The 13,055-nt window shown below is 44.7% G+C and overlaps 1 long non-coding RNA gene across 1 annotated transcript; it reads right to left on the reverse strand.

The window, feature by feature from the left end:
* Nucleotides 1–475: 475 nt before the first annotated feature.
* On the reverse strand, nucleotides 476–10,221 carry LOC130454630 (uncharacterized). The gene is made up of 2 exons (XR_008912410.1): nucleotides 9,431–10,221; nucleotides 476–2,155 (listed from the first exon to the last, which is right to left on the reverse strand). It is a non-coding gene; the product is annotated as an uncharacterized LOC130454630 (long non-coding RNA).
* Between the last annotated feature and the right edge of the window lie 2,834 nt (nucleotides 10,222–13,055).

A 13,055-nucleotide genomic window follows, 5' to 3' on the forward strand; every position in this document is an offset into this window, starting at 1 on the left:
ATTTGGGTGGCCCTGGGTTCAAATCTGGCCCTGGAAAGAAGAAAGGAAAGAAAGAAAGAAAGAAAGAAGAGAAAAGAAAGAAAGAAAGAAAGAAAGAAAGAAAAGAAAGAAAGAAAGAAAGAGAAAGAAAGAAAGAAAGAAAGAAAGAAAGAAAGGAAGAAGGAAGGAAGGAAGGAAGGAAGGAAGGAAGGAAGGAAGGAAGGAAGGAAGGAAGGAAGAAAAGAGGGGGAAGGGAAAAAAAGGGAGGGAGGAGAGGAAGGATGGAAGGAAGGAAGGAAGAGAAGGAAGGAAGGAAGGAAGGAAGGAAGGAAGGAAGAAGGAAGGAAGGAAGGAAGGAAGGAAGGAAGGAAGGAAGGAAGGAAGGAAGAAGGAAGGAAGGAGAGGAAAAGAAACAAAAACAAAGAAGTATGCTTTGATTCTTATTCAGACTCTATCAGTTCTTTTTTCTGAAGACAGATGCATTTTTCATCACAAGTCCTTGGAAATTGTCTTAGATCATTGTATTGCTGAGAAAAAGCTAATGCATTCACAGGGGGTGATCATACATTATTGCTGGTACTGTGCACAACTCACTTCACTTTGCATCAGTTCATGTAAGTCTTTCCAGGTTTTTTCTGAAAGCATGCTGCTTGTCCTTTCTTATAGCACAATAGTATTCCATCATAATCATATCCCACAACTTGTTTAGCCATTCCTCAACAGATGGGCATCCTCTCAATTACCAATTCTTTGCCACCACAAACAAAGCTACTAGAAATATTTTGTACATATAAGTGCGTTTCATTTTTTATTTGGTAGTGATGTTGCTGCACATTAAATGTTTAAAGCATAGGAAGTAGTATTGCAGGAGCTGGGAAGTCCTTTATCCAAGGCGTAAGCCTTAAATGTCCCTTTTTTTTTTTTCAGCTACGAGGGAGTGCGTAGGACCAGGGTCAACTCAAATCTACATCCCCACTGAGGACCCTCCACCATATTCCCCTGAATGACCCTTTGCCAGGACAGAGATGTCTCCATCCAGATCAATGCAGCAGAGGAGAGGAATGAGGATGAAGATGGGGCTTCTTTGCCTGTGGCCGAGGGCGGATCCTGGTTGTCCCCTCAGATCTCCCCAAGGACAGGCCTCTGTCTCCACTATTGCCCTAGAAACTGTGCCACCCTACGAAACTGTAGTGCATGACCCTAATGTGCTACTTCCCCTTCAGAGTCTAAAAACCTCCCCAGCTGAATATCAGACCCTTCTCAATAGGACTGTGTAACCAGGGGAGGCCTTTGGCTCACCCCATTCCATAGAAGGGTCTGACTAACCACAGGCACACATATAGACCTACAGAGGGGGGGGAAATACCAACACAAAACCCATGAGGTTGGAGGCGGGTGCCATTCACTAATAGAATGAACCTCTCACCGCCAGCCCACTACACAGAACTCCCTTTTGTTGCAGGGGCATTCGCTTTCTTCCCCTCCGGCCCCTTCTTCTCCCCGCCCTTCCCAGGAGCTTCTCAACATTGGTGTAACCAGATGGTCTAAGTCTGATGTCTGCATTGGGAATTCTTCCCTAAACTGCTCCAGCCTCTGCCCTGGCAGCCCCTAGCCATCTCCACAGTGTTCCACGTCCCCTTCACGCTCTCGCCCCCATCCTGATCTTCTCCCCAAAGAGACGCCCTGTTGGCTGAAAACGCACCCGGAACTTCAGGAGGGTCTATGGCTGCAAACTTTCCCAGGGAAATTAATGTGTTTAAGCCTCTTCCACCTCCACCCCCAAGCAGATGTCCTTTCCACATGGACGACGGGCCAGACTTTCGGTCTCCTAGACAGGATAGGAGAGAGAGCCAATCCAGAAGAGAGATGGAAACTCACTGTGAGAGTAGCCCCAGAATTCTTCAGCCATGGTCACATCTTCTAGTCCCATCAGAGGAGAAGCCTTCCCTCTGATCAATGGGAGAGCAATCAGGCCAAGATTGGGCTACCCAGTCCAAGAGGACAGACGGACGCTAAGGAAGGCCATCTTGTCTCAGGAGGAGAATCAAGTTCTGTTGGAGACCCAGACTTTTCTGAACTTGGATGTGGGGACAAAATGGAGTTGGGTTGGAATCCTCCAACACTTTGGAGGCTGGGCAGCTATTGCTGCCAAAGAGCCACTGTTCCAGAGTTGGTCCTGAAAAACACAACATGAAATAGCTCAGAAGTTCTGTTTTACCCACCCCGATCCAATCCTACACCCTACCTCCTAACCTCCTCCTGCTTCTCCCCAAAGCTGGGGCTTTTACTATGAAGGCAGAGTGGCATTTTCCAAAGAACATGGGAGCTGGAGTCAGAAGACCTGAATTTGGATCCCTGTTCTATTTACTGCCTGTGTGACCTTGGGCAAGTCACAACCTTTCTGAAACCTATTCTGGAAAGTTTCCGTTTCATCTGTACAATGGCAGGGCTGGAACAGATGATCTCTACGATATCCTCCAACTCTCATTCCTTTAATCCTCAGTCCCTATGGCCCATTTTTTAAATACCAGAATTTTCTTTCTATTGTTCCCCCTACTCCTCCTATTCGCCCCCCCACCCCCAATTAATTTTTCCGACTCCAGTGAAGGGCTATGACTTTTCTTCAATCACTTTATAAGGGCGCTGGGGGCCCAGGAGCAGAGGGGTAATGAAGATTTTCTATTTTACTCTCTGTAAAATTCCAATTTCTCTCAGTGCTATTCACTGCTTTTCAAAGGCTCTCCTTAGCTCTGACTGTTTAATGTTCTAACTCATTCTGTGGATACTAGGGATTGTTTACAAACTGCTATCTGTTCACCTTGGTGGTAGAACCATTTTCTAGGGAAATATATCTCCGCCCCCCCCATCTCTGTCTCTGTTTCTCTCCCCTCTTTCTCTCTCTCTCTGTCTCTCTCTCCCTCTCTTCTCTCTCCCCCTCTCTTTCTCTCTCTCTTTCCCTCCCTCCCTCCCTCCCCCTCTCTCTCTCCCTCTCCTCTCTCTCTCTCTCTCTCTCTCTTCCTCCCTCTCTCTCTCTCTCTCTCTCTCTCCCTCCCTCCCTCTCTCTCTCTCTCTCTCTCTCTCTCTCTCTCTCTCTCTCTCTCTCTCTCTCTCTCTCTCTCTCTCTCTCTCTCTCCTCTCTCTCTCTCTCTCTCTCTCTCTCCTCTCTCTCTCTCTCTCCTCCCCTCTCTCTCTCTGTCGTACTGTATAGATTTTTAAATGCACCACAGGGCTTCAAGTCTCCTAAGAAACCTGTCCTCCTTCCACACTGTAGCAAGCGTGGGGAACCAACCAAAAAACTTTCAGTACGCATCAGCTTTTGCAGCTGGCTACCGAGATGGAGCTGGACATTTTTCTTGCTCAGGCTGGGCTCTGAATTGAGCAACAATATATTGTTTCTTTGTTCTAAATACATAACTAACAATGTAGCACTTTTAGAAGTAACTTAGTAATCGAGTGCACAGCTGGGCTTTTCTTGCCTTATTGAAACTTGTAAGGAGAAGAAACAAAGCAGAAACAGCAGCGGATCCAATGCCTCGATTTAGCAAATAACATTTTGGCCCAGCAAGCCTTCACCTGAATGTTTCTTAAAACTAGAATCTGTAAGCAGTACAAAGTGTTTTATTGCTCACACAGGATGATTTTGCAGCTGGTTATATGCTGTAAATGACTTGCTGGAATGACTTTTTTTTTTTATTTCAACTGAAGCCTGGTATCATGTTTTGGTTTTTTGTTTGTTTGTTTTTTGTTTGTTTGTTGTTTTTTTAGGTTATGGCAAATGCGTGAGACCCTGAGACGGGTTGCAATCTTGAGCCCTGTTCCAGCAATACTGAGTCCGGGCACTTCAGGGGACCACACACGTTTTTAAAAAGAGTAGACTTTACTCAGCTTTCAGGTCATTCATTGCTTTTCCTACCAGGAAGACATGGGTCAAGAGTTGACTGTAGAGCTGTTTTTAATTACACAATAAAGAACTGTTTCTCACTTTGTCCAGACCCATGTAATACTGTAAAGCTTTTCCCCTGTACTCATTAGGGGACCTGTGGCCAGAACGGAGACTACAGGAAAGGAAACCTGGTTTCTCTTCCTCTGTACCAGCATTGGCAAACCTTTTAGAGATCGTGTGCCCAATCTGCACCATCAAAATGCCTGTGGCCCCCACCCCACCCCCATTACCCTAGAGAACAGAGGGAGGAAGTGCTTGCATTGGGTGGCTGGACAGAGGGGCAGAGCATGCAAAAAAAAGTCCTTGGGCACTGGGAGGAGCAGGAACAGAGCAGCCCCCTCCACACACTAGGGCACATGTGACATGTCTTCACCAACATGGCTCTATATCATCCTTCTTCCCCCACCCACCCATACCCCATTCCTTAAGCCCTAGCCCTGAATGGAGTCAAGGTGCAATGCATGTCAATGGAAATTACTGTAGAATGGTACAAAAAGCTATGGCTCTCAAGTCAGCGAATCTGGGTTCTTATCCCACCTTTTATCCTTACTGCTTTCTACAAGCTACTTAACTTCCCTGGGCCATAATTTAATCAACTGAAAAATGAAGGAGCTGGGTTAGATCGCCTTTCAGTCCCCCTAAATTCTTGATCTGTGACCCTATCATCTCCCAGCCTGCTCTAAGGGTGGCATGGACATATCAAGGAGGCTTCATAATCATCTCTTCCCCAAACAGATACTTCCTATGTGTGATCAACACATAGAGCAGGACACGACTTGTGCCAGTAACCATGAGCACACCCACAGAGAAGGGTGCAAGGGGGAAGGATGGTCTCAGGGCTATCTTTATGTCACCGAAAAGCATAAGAGAAGGGCTTTGCTGGAGGAAGCAATATATGGTATATGCCATTTCCCCTTTTCTTGAAAACTCAAAGTCATCATGCATAACACGAGCCCTTCAAGAACTACTAAATTAAGAGACTCTGTCCAAGCTCACACATATTATTTAATCTCTCTGGGGCTCAGTTTCTTCATCTATAAAATGAAAGAGTTGGACTACATTTTTCCTTGGGTCTGTTCCAACTCCAATATTTTGTGCTAAAGTTTTCTCCTACCAAATATGTTCCACTCTAAGGTCCCATCCAGCTCTCAGATCCTATAGTGATGGACTCGGAATCCAGAAGACCTGAGTTCATATCCTGCCCTAGACATTTAAGTCTTTGAGCAACTTTGTGGTGGTCAAGTTCCTTAAGGACAACCTCAGTTTCCTTTTCTGTAAAAGGAGAATAGCATCTACCTCATAGGGTTATTTGAACATCAAATGAGAACATATGGAAGGCTCACAACCTTAGTTAGCGTCATGCTCAACGCCTCAACTTCACTCACCCCAACATGCAATCTGTTGCCAGATTTTGCCATTCCTGCCTTCACAATAGCTTTCGTATATAACCCCTCCTCTCCGCTCACAAAGGTGCCACCCTAGCGCAGTCCTCCTCACCTCCCTCCTAGATTATTTCAATGATCTTCTAATTAGCCCCACCTGGCCTCATATGTCTCACTAACGATCCCTCATTCCCAGAATGCTCTCCTTCCTCACTTCTATGCCTCATTCAAGATTCAGCTCAAATCCCTACTTCTACAAGAGGCCTTTCCTGATCCCTCTGGCTTTTAGTGCCTCCCCCTAGAAGACTGCTTTCCACATTCTCTCTATATATCTTGTATGTTTATAGTTATTTTCATGTTTGCTTCCCCAATTAGAACATGAGCTCTTTCAGAGCAGACTCTGTTCTTCCCTTTTTTTTTTTTGGTAACCCTTTAGTACAGTGCCTAACACATTTTTTGTTGCTCAGGCACTTAAGTTATGTCCATTTCCCATTTGGAGTTGTCTTTATTTATTTTTTTTTTAGGCAAACAGGGTTAAGTGACTTGCCCAGAGTCACACTGCTAGTAAGTGTTGTAAGATTAAAAATTAATATTCAAATGTCTAAGACCAGATTTGAACTCATGTCTTCCTAACTCTAAGCCAAGCATTCTATCCACTAAACTACCCAGCTGCCCCCATTTGAGGTATTCTTAACAAAAATACTAAAGCCATTTGCCATTTCCTTCTCTGGCTCATTTTGCAGATGACGAAACTGAGGCAGACAGGGTTAAGTGACTTGCCCAGAGTCACACCGCTAGTAAGTGTCTAAGACCAGATTTGAACTAAGGTCTTCCTGATTCCAGGCCCAGTGTTCTATCCAGTGTGCCACCTACCTGCCCTATGTGCCTGGCACATAGGAAGTTCTTATTAAACAATTGTTGATTTACTTCCTGTGCCTCCCAATTTCTACTCAATCCAAAAATAAGTAAACATTTCTTAAGCTTACTCTGTGCCAAGAATTCACTCTTCTACATCTTCTGAAATGTTCTCTCCACACCAAATAAGTCTTCAATGTACTTATTTATACCCCCCCCCAATGATAGCCAATCTCTTCCTCCACCAACATTCCTACTCTCTAGCACCCCTAAAAATCCAGGTGGAAAAGCTGGTGTAAACCATCACCCTGCACATCAGCATATCCTGTGAGGACAAGACCATGGTAGCCCTACCATTGCCGAGCTTCCAGATACGAGGCTAGAAAGGCCCAGGAACTTGAGTGATCTAAGGTCCTAGATGCCCTTAAGCTAATCTCTAGACACTGCATCAGTGCTTGAGTTGAGTATCTGCTTGCTTTGCCACATTTTTAATGGAGCTGTTGGGAATCTTGTAATAACCATTTAAGAAATGCATTATTACAACCTCTGGAAAAAAAGAGCTCTCTGCCATTCACTCTTCTAGACCCAACTGTCCAAAAATGGAACCTTTAGTCAAGCTCCTAATGTCCAATATCAGAGCAACTGGTCAGGGCGGTTTAGGTGGCTCAGTGAATAGAGAGCCAGGCTTGGAGATGGAAAGTCTTGGCTTCAGATCTGGCCTCAGACACTTTCTCACTGTGTGACCCTGAGCAAGACACTTTACACTGTTTGCCTCAGTTTCCTCATCTGTAAAATGAGCTGGGGAAGGAAATGGCAAATCGCTCTAGCATCTTTACCGTGAAAATGTCCTAAAGTAAGACTTGCCTAAAACAACCACAACAGATTGTAGGCGAGCAGGACAAGGCTAACTCCTTGTCCTTGTGACAGTCCTTCACTCTAGCCCAGAGACTTTTCTTCTCGTTCCTAAATTATCCTGGGGATCTTCATTTGACTGTCTTCCATTAATGATTGCCCTTCAAACAGTGGCCATGATCCTACGGATGTGGTCTGAGCAAAGCAGAGGGCACTAGACTCTCTCCTCCCTCGTTCTGTATTTGGTTCTTGTCTGTGAGTCCATCCTTGGGAGATTTAAAGGAAAAGCCAAGGAATGATCCATTCCCAGGAGGTTCCACAGTGTGATGGCCTAGAGCTTTCTTCAATGGTCAGGTGGTACAAAGGTTTGAGTCCTGGGTCTGGACTCAGGAGGACAGGAATTCAAATCAAGCTTCTGACTGTCCTTTGGCAAGATATTTATTAGCTGTATGACCCTGGCCAAGTCACTTCACCCTGTTTGCCTCAGTTTCCTCATCTGTTCAGATAAGGAAATAAGCTGGAAAAGGAAATGGAAACCACTATGTTTGCCAAGAAAACCCCAGAGAGGATCCCAAAGAGTTAGATGGGACTGAACATCAACACCAGTAACATACTCTCTTACTCTGGAAGTGTTTTGTGACATACGTGATATTCTTTCATTAAACTTCTGAGTAGCACAATAGAGAGAGCACTGGGTGTGAAGTCAGAAAAACCTGAGTTCAAATCTAGCCTCAGATATGTACTAACTGTGTGACCCTGGGCAAGTCATTTAACCTCCATCTACTTCAGTTTCTTAAACTATAAAATGGGGATTATAAGGTCATTTATTTTACAGTAATATCGACAAAATGCCTCACACAGTGTCCAGAATACAGTAGGTACTTAATAGACACTTGTTCTCACCTCATCTCTGTCACGGCATGGTCGGGGATTTCTCAGAGCCTGGGCCAAGGAAACGCCCGCTTTGGCAAGCACTACCACACCAGGAAAACCTTTGCCCACAAGCCTTCCTTAAACTTCTCCTGCTGTCCAGGGCCCACCCAAAGGAAGGAACAGCTCAGAAACCAAAAGCGACCCACCAGGGGATGTGGTTTGGAGCCACAGCAATTCATTGGAAGCGTCTACTAAAGCCCTTAGGATCAGGAAATCTGGATTCAAATCCCAGTTCTCATATTTAGTGGCCATGTGACCCTACACAAACCTTAAGAGGCTATAAAGTCTAGTTCTTTAAACAGGGCCCATCACTTAGAACATGCATAATAAATGGTAGTTGACCGAGTACCAAAAAAGTCATGTTATGCCCATTTTACAGATAAGGAAACTGAGGCTCAGAGGGGAATAAAGTAACCTGCCACACATCCTATTCTTAGTAACAGAGCAGGGACCAGAATCAAAGCTTGGGTACAAATCAAGGTTTCTTTCTATGTGTCATCACTTGGGTCTGCATCTGCCCCCGCCTTTTAGACAAACCCCTCAACCATCTGTGGCTGGGAAAACAGGGAAAGTGACCTGCATGCAGGGGCGGAACCCAAGTGACTGGCTCCAAATTAGGAAGTGGTCAGTGAGTTTTGGGGGGCAAGGGGGGGAACATTTATCTCTGTACCTGATTAGAAATATCCTCTAACAATAAAAACAGATCACATTTCTACTGTGCTTCAGGATACAAAGTACCTTCCTCATAATTCCTGTAAAAGAGCCCTAGCTTTGAAGGCAGAGGACCTGGGTTCAAATCTCAGGTCTGCCACTTACTACTTGATGAGTTGTTATAGTTCATTCATTTTCTATTCATGGACGATTCTTTATGTCCCCTTTTAGAATTTTCTTGACAAAGATACTAGAGTGATTTGCCACTTCCTTCTCCAGCTCATTCTACACTTGAGGAAACTAAGGCAAATGAGGTAAGATGACTTGCCCAGGGTCACACAGCTAGTAAGTGTCTGAAGCCAGATTTGAACTTGGATCTTCCTGATCCCAGGTCAGGCACTCTATCCACTTCACCATGTAGCTGCCTCTTTCCTTTATATCATACCAAATTTCCTGGATTTGTAGGTGGGGGGATCTAGGTTCAAACATCTAGCTCTGTCAAAGATACTAGAGTGGTTTTCCATTTCCTTCTCCAACTCATTTTATAGGTAAGAAAACTGGGGTAAATATGGTAAAGTGACTTGCCCAGGGTCACCCAGCTAGTAAATGTCTAAAGCCAAATGTGAACTCAAGAAGATGAGTCTTTCTCATTCCTGTCCTGGAGCTCTATCTAACTCACAACTGGGAGAATGAAGAAGGGACTTTGTAGAAGTGGCGGCCCCTGAGCTAACCTGTGATATCAGAGCCTCAGTTTCCTCATCTGCAAAACAAGAAAGTGTGTCACTCTCCAGGATTCCTTCCTGCTCTTGATCCTCAGTCAGTAGTCAGACCATACCTCCTGTATCCTCCAGCAGCACACTTCCTCTCAGACAGTTCCTCCCGGGCACCCACAAGCACTGAGACTTCTTCTGAGCACCAACCTTCCCAGGAGGCCTCAGGGTCTTCCCATCCCTCTTCTGTCTCCTGCGTGGTGAAGGAAGCCAGCTGTCACATGAGCAGTCACAGAAAATATTTTCACACTGAAGTGAATCATTCTGAAGCCTGGGAAAGTGTGAAGAACGTAATTAACACCTCACTGGGCTCTGGAGTTCAGTCCTGACTTCCTGAGATGTCCTTTCTTGTGGCAGGAGGCTCCAGAGAGTCCCTGTGTGCTGTACTGGGTGCTGGGGGCACAAAGACTGGGAGAAATGAGGGCTGGCTGGCCGGAGCAGCCTGGCTTCCCTCGTGGGCCGTAGCCTCGCCTCTCCTGAGGCTGTGGCAGCTGGCACTTCCTTCTCTGCCATAGCTGGGCTCCAGCCAGACCTTGAAGGCTTAGCTGCTGGCACAGGGTGGCAAGGTGAGCAGGAACCCAGAGTGAGGGGAAGCCCGTCTAGGTCTGCTTGTCAGCTAATCCATCTGGTAGAATTAATCATAATGCTTTTTAAAAACACTTACTTTTATCTTCATGACAACTTTAAAACAGAATGGCAAGGGCTAGGCAAATGAGGTTAAGTGACTTGCTCAGGGTGATACATAGCTAGGAAGTGTCCGAGGTCAGATTTGAACCCAGGTTCTCCCAGCTCCAGACCTGGCAATCCATCTGCTGTGCCACCTAATAGTACTTTGAAAAAAAAAAAAACCTTCCTTTCTGTCTTAGAATCAATACTGTGCATTGGTTCCAAGGAAGATGAGCAGAAAGGAGCTAGGTAATAAGAGTTAAATGACTTGCCCAAGGTCACATAGCTAGGAAGGATCTGAGGCCAGATTTAAACCCAGGTTCTTTGAGCTCCAGGCCTGGTACTCTATCCACCATAACACCCAGCTGCCCTTCAGAATTTATCATAGGATTTTTAAAAACCCTTCCCTTCTGTCTTAGAATCAATACTGTGCATTGGTTCCAAGGAAGAAGAGCAGGAAGGAGCTAGGTAATGAGAGTTAAATGACTTGCCCAAGGTCACATAGCTAGGCAGTATCTGAGGCCAGATTTGAACCCAGGACCTCTTGTTTCTAGATCTGACTCTCAATCTCCTAAACCAACTCCAATAATAATACTTTTTAAGTTTCGAAGATCAGTAATTCTTTTGGTGAGGACCTTCTTCCCACCAGCAAACAACCTTCTCAGTTAACAAACTATTTAAAATTTGCTAACGTCAAAAATGTAATCACCTTCTATTCAGTCAAAACAGGCAATGAGCCTCTGAATCTGGCCAGGCTAGTCACAGGATCACAGATTTAGAGCTGGAAGAGAACTTCAAGGCCATCAAGTTCAACTCCCTGCTTTATAGTTAAGGAGACTGAGGCACAGAGTTGAAATGACTTGCCCAGGATCACACAGCTAGTAAGTGGCAAAGGCAGAACTTGAACCCAGGTCTATAGACTACAGAGGGACAGCGCAACTCCAGCCATGAGCTGAGAGCCTCTTCTGCTTTCTGAAGCCTTCCAAAGCTGAGGTCTGCTAGCAGGATCTTCAAGCAGTCAGACACACCTCGAGCTCCTGATGAAATGGTGGAGGAAGACCTTAGAAGTTATCTAATGAAGATATAGCTCCCAGCGTCATAGAACTTCAAAGCTTAGAAACCTTTTATCATAACCTCCTAATAGGTTAGGTGGTTGATGTTCCATCATTTCAGTCATGTCCATCTCTTCTTGACCCCTTTTGGGGTTTCCTTGGCAAAGATACTGGAGTAGGGGTGGGGGTCCCAGCTGGGTAGCTCCGTGAACTGAGAGCCAAGTTCAGAGAAGGAAATCCTGGGTTCAAATCTAGCTAGTTGTGTCACCTTGGACAAGTCACTTAATTCCCATTACCCAAACTTTACTGCTCTTCTGCCTTGGAACCAATACACAGCATTGATTCTAAAATGGAAGGTAAGGGTTTAAAAAAAGATACTAGAATAGTTTGCTATTTGCTTCTCCAGCTGATTTTACAAATGAGGAAACTGAGGCCAACAGGGTTAAGTGACTTGCCCAGGGTCACACAGCTAGTAAGTGTCTGAGGCCAAATTTGAACTCAGGAAGAGGAGTCTTCCTGACTCTAGGCCTGCTGTTCTGTCCACTACACCACTTAGCTTCCCCCAGTAGATTAGGTAGAATGCATTATTATCCTCATTTTGCAAAGAAGGAAACTGAGGCTCAGGAAAATTATGTAAGTCGTCCCAGACCACAAGAACCCAAAGTGGCAGAATCTGTAATAGCACTAACTCATTTACAGAACATTTGAAGGATTTCAAAATGAGAAAGAGGCACTAATACATTAATTTCATAACAATAATATGTTACTAATATAATTAATTATGACATTAATATGCCATAGTCATTTATAGTTAATATATCTAAGTAAACCTGATATATTAACATGAAATATGTAGTTGTATATTATCATATAGTTAATAGCATATACTGAGTATATATTACATGTATAATATGCATACAGACATATACACACATGTACTATCTCATTTGATCCTCATAGCAACCCTGTGATGAGGTAAAAGCTATTATTTTCCCCATTTTACAGGGAAGGAAACTGAGGCTGGGATAGGGTTAAGTGACTCGCTCAGGGTCACACAGTTCATAAGTATAGAAGGTAGGATTTGAATTCAGGTCTCCCTGATTCCAAATCTTGCATGCTAAGCACCTAGCTGCCTCTAGGCATCCCCACCACCAGTCAAGTTTCCTAACTTCCAGTTTAGTGCTCCTTTTCAGATACTCTCCTGGTTCCTAATAAACGTACAGTTTTGTTCAGTTCAGAGAGCATACATTGTGCTTGCTGTTGTTGTTCAGTCATGTCCAGCTCTTCCTGACCTTATTTGATGCTTTCTTGGCAGATATACTGACATAGTTTATTATTTCCTTCTCCAGCCCATTTTACAGATGAGGAAACTGAGGCAACCAGGGGTAAGTGACTTGACCAATTCACATAGCTAGTGTCTGAGGTCAAATTTGAACTCAGGTCTTCCTGAATCCAGGTTCTCCCACTATAGCCACCATGCCCCCTAGCTGTCCTGAGCATAAGATAAGGACATATTATGTTCCAGGAGTTGGAGATACAAAAGCCCTTGAAATGTCATCCTCATAGAGCTGCCATTTCAATGAAGGGGACACCAGTATTTGCCATATGAGCATAAGGCAGTTAGTTTGACAAAGGAAGGCAACAAACATTTATTAAGAACCTCCTATGCACCAGGCACTTTCCAAATATAATCTCATTCCATCTTTGCAACAGCTCGGGGAAGGGGTTATTATTCTCCTCATTTAGGAAAACTGAGGCAGAGAGAGGTTAAGCAACTTGGTCAGGGTCACAGACCTACCAGGTGTAGAAAGCAAGATTTGAACTTGGGTTTTCCTGCCACCTGGGCTCTGAGAGCATCAGAAAAAGCCTCCTACAGAAGGTCAGACTTCAGCTGAGTCTTGAAGGAAGCCAGGAGGAGAGCATTCCAGACACGAGACACAGCTCCACTGAGGCACAATGAGGAAGAGTAAGG

This window comes from Monodelphis domestica, chromosome 1, assembly GCF_027887165.1.
Source record: "Monodelphis domestica isolate mMonDom1 chromosome 1, mMonDom1.pri, whole genome shotgun sequence".
In the NCBI taxonomy this organism is placed as follows: domain Eukaryota; kingdom Metazoa; phylum Chordata; class Mammalia; order Didelphimorphia; family Didelphidae; genus Monodelphis; species Monodelphis domestica.